Consider the following 8,838-nt stretch of genomic DNA (forward strand, 5'->3'; position numbering starts at 1 on the left):
AAATGAAAAAAAATGTTTAAAAGCTCTATTTGTCTATTATGGTCTGACTTAGCTTGTTAAGGAAAAGTTTCAAAAAGTTTTAAGAAAAATAGTAGCCAGTGGGGCACCTGACTGGCTCAGTCCGTGGAACACACCACTCTTGATCTTGGGTTTGTACACCCACGTTGGTGGGAGAGACTACTTAAAAATAAAATCTTTAAAAAAAGAAAAATAGGGGCACCTGGGTGGCTCGGTTGTTAAGCGTCTGCCTTCGGCTCAGGTCATGATACCAGGGTCCTGGGATCGAGCCCCGCGTCAGGCTCCCTGCTCAGCTGTCAGCCTGCTTCTCCCTCTCCCACTCCCCCTGCTTGTGTTCCCTCTCTCGCTGTCTCTCTCTGTCAAATAAATAAAATCTTCAAAAAATAAAGAAAAAGAAAAAGAAAAAAAGAAAAACAATAGCCAAGTATCTTTATAATATTACAAAAAGCCACTTTCTCTTTCTCTGCCATACTCTTTTTTTTTTTTTAAGTAAGCTCTACATCCAATGTGGGGCTTGAACTCATGACCCTGAGATCAAGAGTCACATGCTCTACCAACTGAGCCAGCCAGGCGCCCCTTCTACCATGCTTTTCAAGACAAATCCCTGGCACTCAACTTAGAAAGATTTTTTTTCACTAGCAGAGTAAAGCTAGCAACAGTAGAGAAGTGACAAGTGCCCTTTACTCGGTAAACAAAGGTTCCATTTGTTTTCCATAGAATCTCATATTCTCAAAGCTGAACTGAATGGGTTCTAAGATTTAGGAACAACTCTTTGAAATGTACACCTGTTCAGTGTGCAGAAAAAATTTTCATCTGCCTTCAAAAGGCTCTGGTGTCAGGGCACCTGGGTGGCTCAGTCGGTTGGGCGTCTGCCTTCGGCTTAGGTCGTGATCCTGGCGTCCCGGGATCGAGCCCCACATGGGGCTCCCTGCTCAGTGGGGAGTCTGCTTCTCCCTCTCCCTCCGTTGCTCTTCCTTCTCATTCTCTCTCTCATTCTCGCTCTCTCAAATAAATAAAATCTAAAAAAAAAAAAAAGACTCTAGTGTCATTACTTCCTTTTTTGGGCGGTGGGGGTGGGGGTACAACCTTGAGATCAAGAGTCACGAGCTCTACTGACAGAGCCAGCCAGGTGCCCCCAGTACAGTTCCTCTAAACTGGCTTGTGCACAGCACTCTTTTATTTTATTTTAAGATTTTTTATTTATTCATTCGAGAGAGACAGAGAGAGCGAGGGAGAGCATGAGCAGGGCGGAGGGCAGAGGCAGGGGGAGAAGCAGACTCCGCGCTGAGCAGGAAGCCCGACCTGGGGCTCGATCCCAGGACCCCAAGATCATGACCTGAGTCGCAGGCAGACACCTCACCAATGGAGGCGCCCCAGCACTCATTTATTTAAAAAAGTGATTTAGGGGCGCCTGGCTGGCTCCGTCACTAGAGCACGCAACTCTTGATCTCAGGGTCATGAGTTCAAGCCCCATATTGGGCGTGGAGCCGACTTAAAAATAAAAGTGATATAAAGCGTAAGGCTCACATTTTAAAAGACAAGAGTAACCCTCCTTTCCCCAACATCTAAGGCAGTGTGTGATTGTGATGCCCCTGACCTCCTGGGGCTGGTGCGAAGAAAATGTGGGTGTGCACGTGTGCACGCAGAGCTGTGTGAACTCCTGACACACTCACGTATTTGGTGAGAAGGAGCCGTAGTACGCATCGGGTTTTCAAAGCGGGGTCCATGACTCGAAGATTACAAACCCCTGCGCGAGGGAGAGGTCACCCGGGAATGCTGACTCGGAGGCCTTCTCTACCAGCTGCGTGTGGACTTTGAAATCAAGCTACTTCTCCCTCTTCTGCCCACAGGACAAGTCTCTCGGCGCGACGCTCCGCACATGTGCGCATGGGACCTCTCTCGGCCCTGAGCCTTTCATGCTGATGTCTCATGACCTGAAACCAGATGTGCATGAAACAGCGAATTCATTAAAAAGTCATGTGAAGAATGACCTCCGCCTGCAGTAGTCATCAAATAACAGAGTAATTCAGGGCTGTAGGGACAGGGAGGGGGCACCCAGAGGCACAGACTTGGTGCTTTCACTCCCCGTTCAGCCCAGAACAACCAAATGTTCATATCAATACAAACCTTGTAACGGTGATGTTTAAAATTCTAAATATTTTAATACTTGGACATAGATTGCATGGATCTTGATGGACTAAATTCAGCTCTAGGTAACTAAGTCAGATTTTTCTAATTGGAAATAAACACCAAAAACATCTGTGTGTGTGTGTGTGTGTGTGTGTGTGTGTGTGTATACACATTTGAGACAAATAAAATCTTTTTTTTTTAAGGTTTTATTTATTTATTTGACAGAGAGAGACAGCCAGCTAGAGAGGGAACACAAGCAGGGGGAGTGGGAGAGGGAGAAGCAGGCTCATAGCGGAGCAGCCCGATGTGGGGCTCGATCCCATAACGCCGGGATCACGCCCTGAGCCGAAGGCAGACGCTTAACGACTGAGCCACCCAGGCGCCCCGAGACAAATAAAATCTTATCATTGTTCCTCCAACTCTCTACAGTTCAATTTCATGATAACCAAACCCTTCAGTTACATGTCTTTGCATGGTCATTTGCATTAATCAGCTCCATTTACCCAAATCACATTATTTTTGGAGGCTTCTGAGCAGAGAAATTAGCAGATTGATTTCTCATCTAAACACCAAAATATGTGGCATAAAAACAATTAAAAAAAACCAACCAACCTTCAGTTGAACAAATGTTGGAAATAACTCATCATTTATTTTTGTATATTTTGTGGGACAACAAAAAGATGTTATGACCATTTCTGGAAAAGGAAATTTATCTTCCAAAGATGGTATCGGTTCACCTTCAAATTCACAAATGCTGCAACTGCTCGAGGCCAAAGGTCTTGCCCCCCCGCCCCCCACCGAGTGAGATTTAATTGCCTCTCCCCCAGATCCCTACTTATGTATTCTGTTTATACCTTGCAGCAATAAAAAGTAGTTCACTCTTGGTTTTTATCTGGTAAAATATCACAGTTTAATTACATTATTTTGGTCTGCGTCCAAAGCAGCCTCCTTGCGATGTCATAGAAGTTATAGGTTTTCTGACGGATGCCAAGACTATCAAGACGGTACGTACATTATGATCATTATGCATCAATGTATTATGGCCATCTCTATTTTACAGTTCATTATTTCATAGTGCTCGTCTAAAAGGTCAAAGTCTTTACGGGATCATTTGGCTCCTTCTTAACTTGGCTAATTTGCAAATAATTTCGCAAATATTTTGCTGTCACCATTATTTGTTTTTTTTTTTTTTAAAGATTTTATTTATTTATTTGACAGAGATAGAGACAGCCAGCGAGAGAGGGAACACAAGCAGGGGGAGTGGGAGAGGAAGAAGCAGGCTCATAGCGGAGGAGCCTGATGTGGGGCTCGATCCCAGAACGCCAGGATCACGCCCTGAGCCGAAGGCAGACGCTTAACCGCTGTGCCACCCAGGCGCCCCTGTCACCATTATTTGTTGATGAGGATCGGACTCAGGATACGGAATCTTCAGATTATAAATGCCACACTGCCTTAGCCAGACACCCTTCAGCATTTCCTTATTCCAAATAATACCAGCTTGTCCAATAGATACGACATGCATTCCTAATATGGTAAATTGGTTTTTAAAAATCATCTTCCTTTCAGTATAAATCTCAGAAATCAGTAATCTAAGTTGTATCTCCTTGTCATTAATGCACACTAAAAAGTGCCTTCATTTCTAAAGTAGAATAGAGCATAGCATTGGGGTGCCTGGCTGGCTCTGTCGGTTAGATGGTTAGACGTCTGCCTTTGGCTGGGTCGTGATCCCAGGATCCTGGGAGGGAGCCCCACATCCAGGCTCCTTGCTCAGCAGGGAGCCTGCTTCTCCCTCTGCCTGCAGCTCCCCCTGCTTGTGCTCTCTCTCTCTCTCTGACAAATGGATAGGTAAAATCTAAAAAAAAAAAAAAACAGAATAACATAGCATAGAGTATGTTGAAAACCGGTCATTGTCTAGCTAACATATCTCTTTTTTCAGCACGGCCTTTTCAAATAAAATGCGCTTTAGTTTAATGCTATATTCTAGCACTGAATAAATAAAAATAGAATTGTAAGTCTTTTTTTACTATCAAATAAGTTATCTGATAATTTAATATGTAATTCTCTTTTTTTTTTTTTTAAAGATTTTGTTTATTTATTCGACAGAGATAGAGACAGCCAGCGAGAGAGGGAACACAAGTAGGGGGAGTGGGAGAGGAAGAAGCAGGCTCATAGCAGAGGAGCCTGATGTGGGGCTCGATCCCATAACGCCGGGATCACGCCCTGAGCCGAAGGCAGACGCTTAACCTCTGTGCCACCCAGGCGCCCCTTAATATGTAATTCTTAAATTCTCAAACTGAGAATGCAATCTTTTTCAAAATATAGATACAATTTTTTTGAAAAGTACCTTTGTATTAAAAAAAAAAAGGAAAGCTGAAGAAAGGGGAAAAATACAAAAGATATTTTTCATAACAAAATATTTCATGTTTCTAATGAAACCAATCAAGGGCACAAAAATTCTAAAGGGATCACATAAATGCAATGTATCATTCCAAAGAATAAAATGCATTTAGTGTCTATAGGCCTGTTCCCTGCACTAAGGGAATGCATTAGGGACACATTAGCTGTATCACTGCGATTCCGGCCAATAGCCCCTCCGTCAACCTGTCCCTTACGGAGGAACACAAATCGATTTTTTTTCCCACAAATCGATTTTTGGTGCTCGTTAAAAAGAGCACCGTGACTCCTTCATCCACGTCTTGACTCAAAATCGCAACCTTTTTATTTATTCGCAAAGGATGAGAACATCAGAGCTATCTATAGTAATTGGTCCATCATACAAATATGTGTTCCCTGCCTATGCAAGACTTTTTCCGGGGAGCAGAGCCTCACTGTGGATCTCGCAAATACCTCAGAAGCCCCCTTGATGCTTTGCATTTCACTAACTGCAAGGCATCCCTTTGAGGTTGGTGAGTGAGCTGTGCTGTACTCCGGAGAGCAGATCCGAATGGGTCCTCTTGAATTACTTTGGTCCAGTACCGCAGTGTTGCCAGTGAAGACGGGAGTGCATGGTGGAATGGTTAATCAATAATTAGTAAGCCAGGGATTAGACCAGGAAGGGTCCTTCTAGATAAAATAGTTATCTACTGTGACTGTCTGGGGGGAAGGGGAAACTCAATGTAGAATCATATTTCTCACCATACACAAAACAAAACCTTAATTATGTAAAGAGTTAAATAGAACATGGGATGGGGTGTCCGGCTGGCTCAGTCGGTAGAGCATGTGACTCTTGATCTCAGGGTCGTGAGTTCAAGCCCCATGTTGGGTGTAGAGATTACGTAATAAATAAAGAGTTAAGTATAACAAATAAAAATATTTAAACCTGGGGGAAATTTAGGTGACTGTTTCCCCTTTCGTCTTCCACCCTGCAAACGGTGGACTGCCTCTGGGCCCAGACCTCGGGTTTTTCTCCTCTTTCTACACTCAGCCTGGCCGCGGCCCGTATCCTTACGGCTTGACATGGAAGCACAAGGCTGCCAGCTCCCGGCCACACGCTTGACCTCTTCCCGGAGCTCCAGACTCCCAGATGGGCGGGCCTTCGTGGCACAGTCTCAGCGGCATTTTAAACCAGTCAGGGCCCAAACCAAACTCCCGCTTTCCCTTCCTCGGACACGCTCCTCCCTGGATTTCCTCATCTCAGTTGACGGCGACTCCATCCTTCTGGTTGCTTGAGCCCCAAACCTCAGAATTGTCTCGATCTGCCCCTCTTTCACACCCCGCATCCAGCCTGTTGGCAAATCCTACCTTGAAAATTGATTCATGCTCCGAGTACGGCTCACCACCCGCGGTGCTTCTGTCCTGGTCCAGCGCGCTGTCCCCGCTCCCCCGGATAACGGTACAGCTTGCTGCCCCATCCCCAACTCTCAGTCTAGTCTCAGCGGAGCCACTAGGGGGATTGTTTGAAGACTTAAGTCAGAATTGCCCTTTCTCCCCTCAAACAAATCCACTGGCTTCCAACTCACTCAGAGAAAAATCAGAGGATTTATCAGAGGCCTACAAAGTCCCACGTGATCTGGCCCCATGTTTTCTCTACGGCCTCGTTCTCCTCTGCTCTCCATCTGGCCCATTTTGCGGCCTCCTCGCTGTTATCCCACAGATAATAGGTTTGGCACCCCGGGGCATCCACGTTTGTCATCTTCTGCCTGAAGGGCCCTGTTGTGGGTTGAACTGTTTCCCCCAAAAAAGGCATGTCCAAATCCTAGCAGCCTAGGACCTGTGAATGGGACCTGACTTGGAAATAGGGTCTTCACAGATGTCGTCACTGGGCTAGGGTGGGCCCTAAATCCCATGACTGGGGTTCTTACAAGGAGAGAGAAATTCAGAGACGCAGAGGAGACACAGAGAGGAGAAGGCCGTGTGGTCACAAGGGCAGAGAGGGCGGTGATACAGCCCCAAGCTTAGGGACCTGGGAAATGCTGGAGGAGACGGGAAGGATCCTCCCCTGGAGACTTCAGAGAGGGCATAGCCCTGCTGACACCTTGGTCTTGGACTCTGGACCCCAGGACTGCGAGAGAATAAATCTTTGTCGTTTCAAGCCACCTATAGTTTGTGGTGGTTTGATGAGGCAGCTGCCGGAAACTCATACATCGCCCCCCAGCCGTCGCCAACATCAGATGCCTCGCAGCGTCCCTTGGGTGGGGCTGCTTGCAGGGAGGGCTCCTAGGGCTAACCCATTTTGCACCTCTGCGCTACAACCTCTTCTCCGGCCACCCCCAGCCTCACCCTCCCTCCCTGCCCCCGCCCCGGGGACCCTCGCATAGCCTGGGCAGGGCCCAGGGCCGCCCCTCCTCTCCCTATCCTCTTTCCGACTCTCTCAGAGTGACATAAAGCCTGCTGCTTCCGTAGCTCTTCCCTGCTGAGTCCCCAAAAGGGGACTATTGACTGTTCCTTGGTCTTTATATTCTTACCATACCTGTCATATTCTTGAAACAGCGTGGATGCCTCTTCCTAAGGGAGGAGCAGAGGAAGTGGGGGAAAAAAAGCACAAATATGAATAGTTCAAGATCCTCAAGATATTATCTTGCCTGATTAACTAGTGGACAAGTCGGGTTCACCGGAGGGCAGCACTAGAGAGAACACAAACTTTAACCTATTCGTAGCTAGATGTCTGCCCCCTCATTCCCTTCTTCCACGTCTAACTCCTTCAGCTAATCCTCCATGATAAAGAAGCAAAAATGGGGGAGCCCGTTTGGCTTAGTCAGTGGAGCCTGTGACTCTTGGTCTCAGAATCCTGAGTTCAAGCCCCACAATGGATGTAAAATTTACTTAAAAAAAAAAAAAGACTGGGGTATGCCAATTATATCTCAATAAAACTGAAAAAAAAAGAGTAAAAAAAAAGAAGCAAAAACGGTAGGAACCCATGATGGCAATGGGATAAGTGGGAACAGGTCATATACTCTACGGGCTTTCCGCCTGGCAAAGATCTGAGCAAATGCTCATCAGGCTTGCTGCTATAACGGGCCCAGAACAGCACGATCCCAGCTCTGATACTCACACGTTGGCGTTTCAGGGGTGGGGCCGTGCCTTGCACCCCACCCCAGCCGTGGGCTGATGACTCAGGTGGCAGAGGGTCTGTGGGAGGCAACAGATGGAAAGCCGTCAAGACCAACAGTCGGAGGGACAGAGGGTTGAGTCCTCTGGGGAGCCGTATTCCAGAAGAGCTACAGAGAGCTCAGCAGAGCAAGAACCCTTTTCGTGCCTAGAAACAGAAAGGTGGTCAGTGTTTTCCTCTACTGGAAAATGGTTCAGATTCCCACGCATTTTCTCTTCCATTTTCAGTCGTACCGTGGTGGCTCATGACTTTCCGAAGGAGGTGGAAAAGACCACTCTGTGTGTACTTGGCACGTAAAGCTCATAAGCACAACAGGGAGGAAACCCTCCTGGAAGTGTTGGCAGGAAGGAAACCGAGAGGCTGGGAGGAGTCGTTGGAGGACCGGGCAAACCAGGCACCACTCCAGGCAAACCAGCTTACAGTCACTGAGGACAGAAGGACAGGCACCCCCCACCTCTGCCAGACAACGACAGAACCAGCCGGCCCGCGGCAGAGTCGCCGCAGAGGAAGCTTACCTGTAACTAGGTCAGCAGGCGGCCGCACCCCGGATGGCCCCCAGCGGCGTACCCAGGCCCCCCGGGGAAAGTGGCTGCCTGGGCTGGGGGGCGGGGGCAGCTGGGTGCTTCCTGAAATCAAAGCGCTACTCTGCCCAGATCTTGCAAAAACTGGTAAGGACCCTTTTGCTCAGGACTTCACGGCCAAGAACAGAGGGCCAGGGGCGCCTGCGGTTAAGCGTCTGCCTTCGGCTCAGGGCGTGATCCCGGCGTTATGGGATCGAGCCCCACATCAGGCTCTTCTGCTGGGAGCCTGCTTCTTCCTCTCCCACTCCCCCTGCTTGTGTTCCCTCTCTCGCTGGCTGTCTCTATCTCTGTTAAAAAAAAAAAAAAAAAAAAAAAGAACAGAGGGCCAGATGGAGGGGCCAGACTCCCATCTCTGCTGAGCCCTCCCTGCTCTGGGGCTCCAGAGGGAGAAGTTAGGGGCCAGGACCTGGACAGGGCTGCCTGGCCTGCCTGTGCCCTTGCACTGGTACTCCTCTCGTGGGAGCTCCACTTCCTTCTTCCCTTTGCTGAAAGCTGTTAAGGAAAGGGGTTTACCTTTGCTAAAGGGGTTGCTTTCCCTTCCTCTTCCTCATCCTTTGCTTA

The 8,838-nt window shown here is 47.9% G+C and overlaps 1 long non-coding RNA gene across 3 annotated transcripts; it reads right to left on the reverse strand.

Moving 5' to 3' along the window:
- Positions 1-1,488: 1,488 nt before the first annotated feature.
- On the reverse strand, positions 1,489-8,488 carry LOC103666684. 3 transcript variants are annotated; one of them, XR_569596.2, is made up of 5 exons: positions 7,930-8,488; positions 7,640-7,843; positions 7,058-7,092; positions 5,890-6,031; positions 1,489-1,952 (listed from the first exon to the last, which is right to left on the reverse strand). It is a non-coding gene; the product is annotated as an uncharacterized LOC103666684 (long non-coding RNA). The 3 variants fall into 3 exon arrangements; XR_569595.2 differs by lacking the exon at positions 7,930-8,488 and having other exon boundaries at positions 7,640-7,909; XR_569597.2 differs by lacking the exons at positions 5,890-6,031; positions 7,930-8,488 and having other exon boundaries at positions 7,640-7,909.
- Between the last annotated feature and the right edge of the window lie 350 nt (positions 8,489-8,838).

This window comes from Ursus maritimus, unplaced genomic scaffold (assembly GCF_017311325.1).
Source record: "Ursus maritimus isolate PB19 unplaced genomic scaffold, ASM1731132v1 scaffold_32, whole genome shotgun sequence".
Taxonomy (NCBI): domain Eukaryota; kingdom Metazoa; phylum Chordata; class Mammalia; order Carnivora; family Ursidae; genus Ursus; species Ursus maritimus.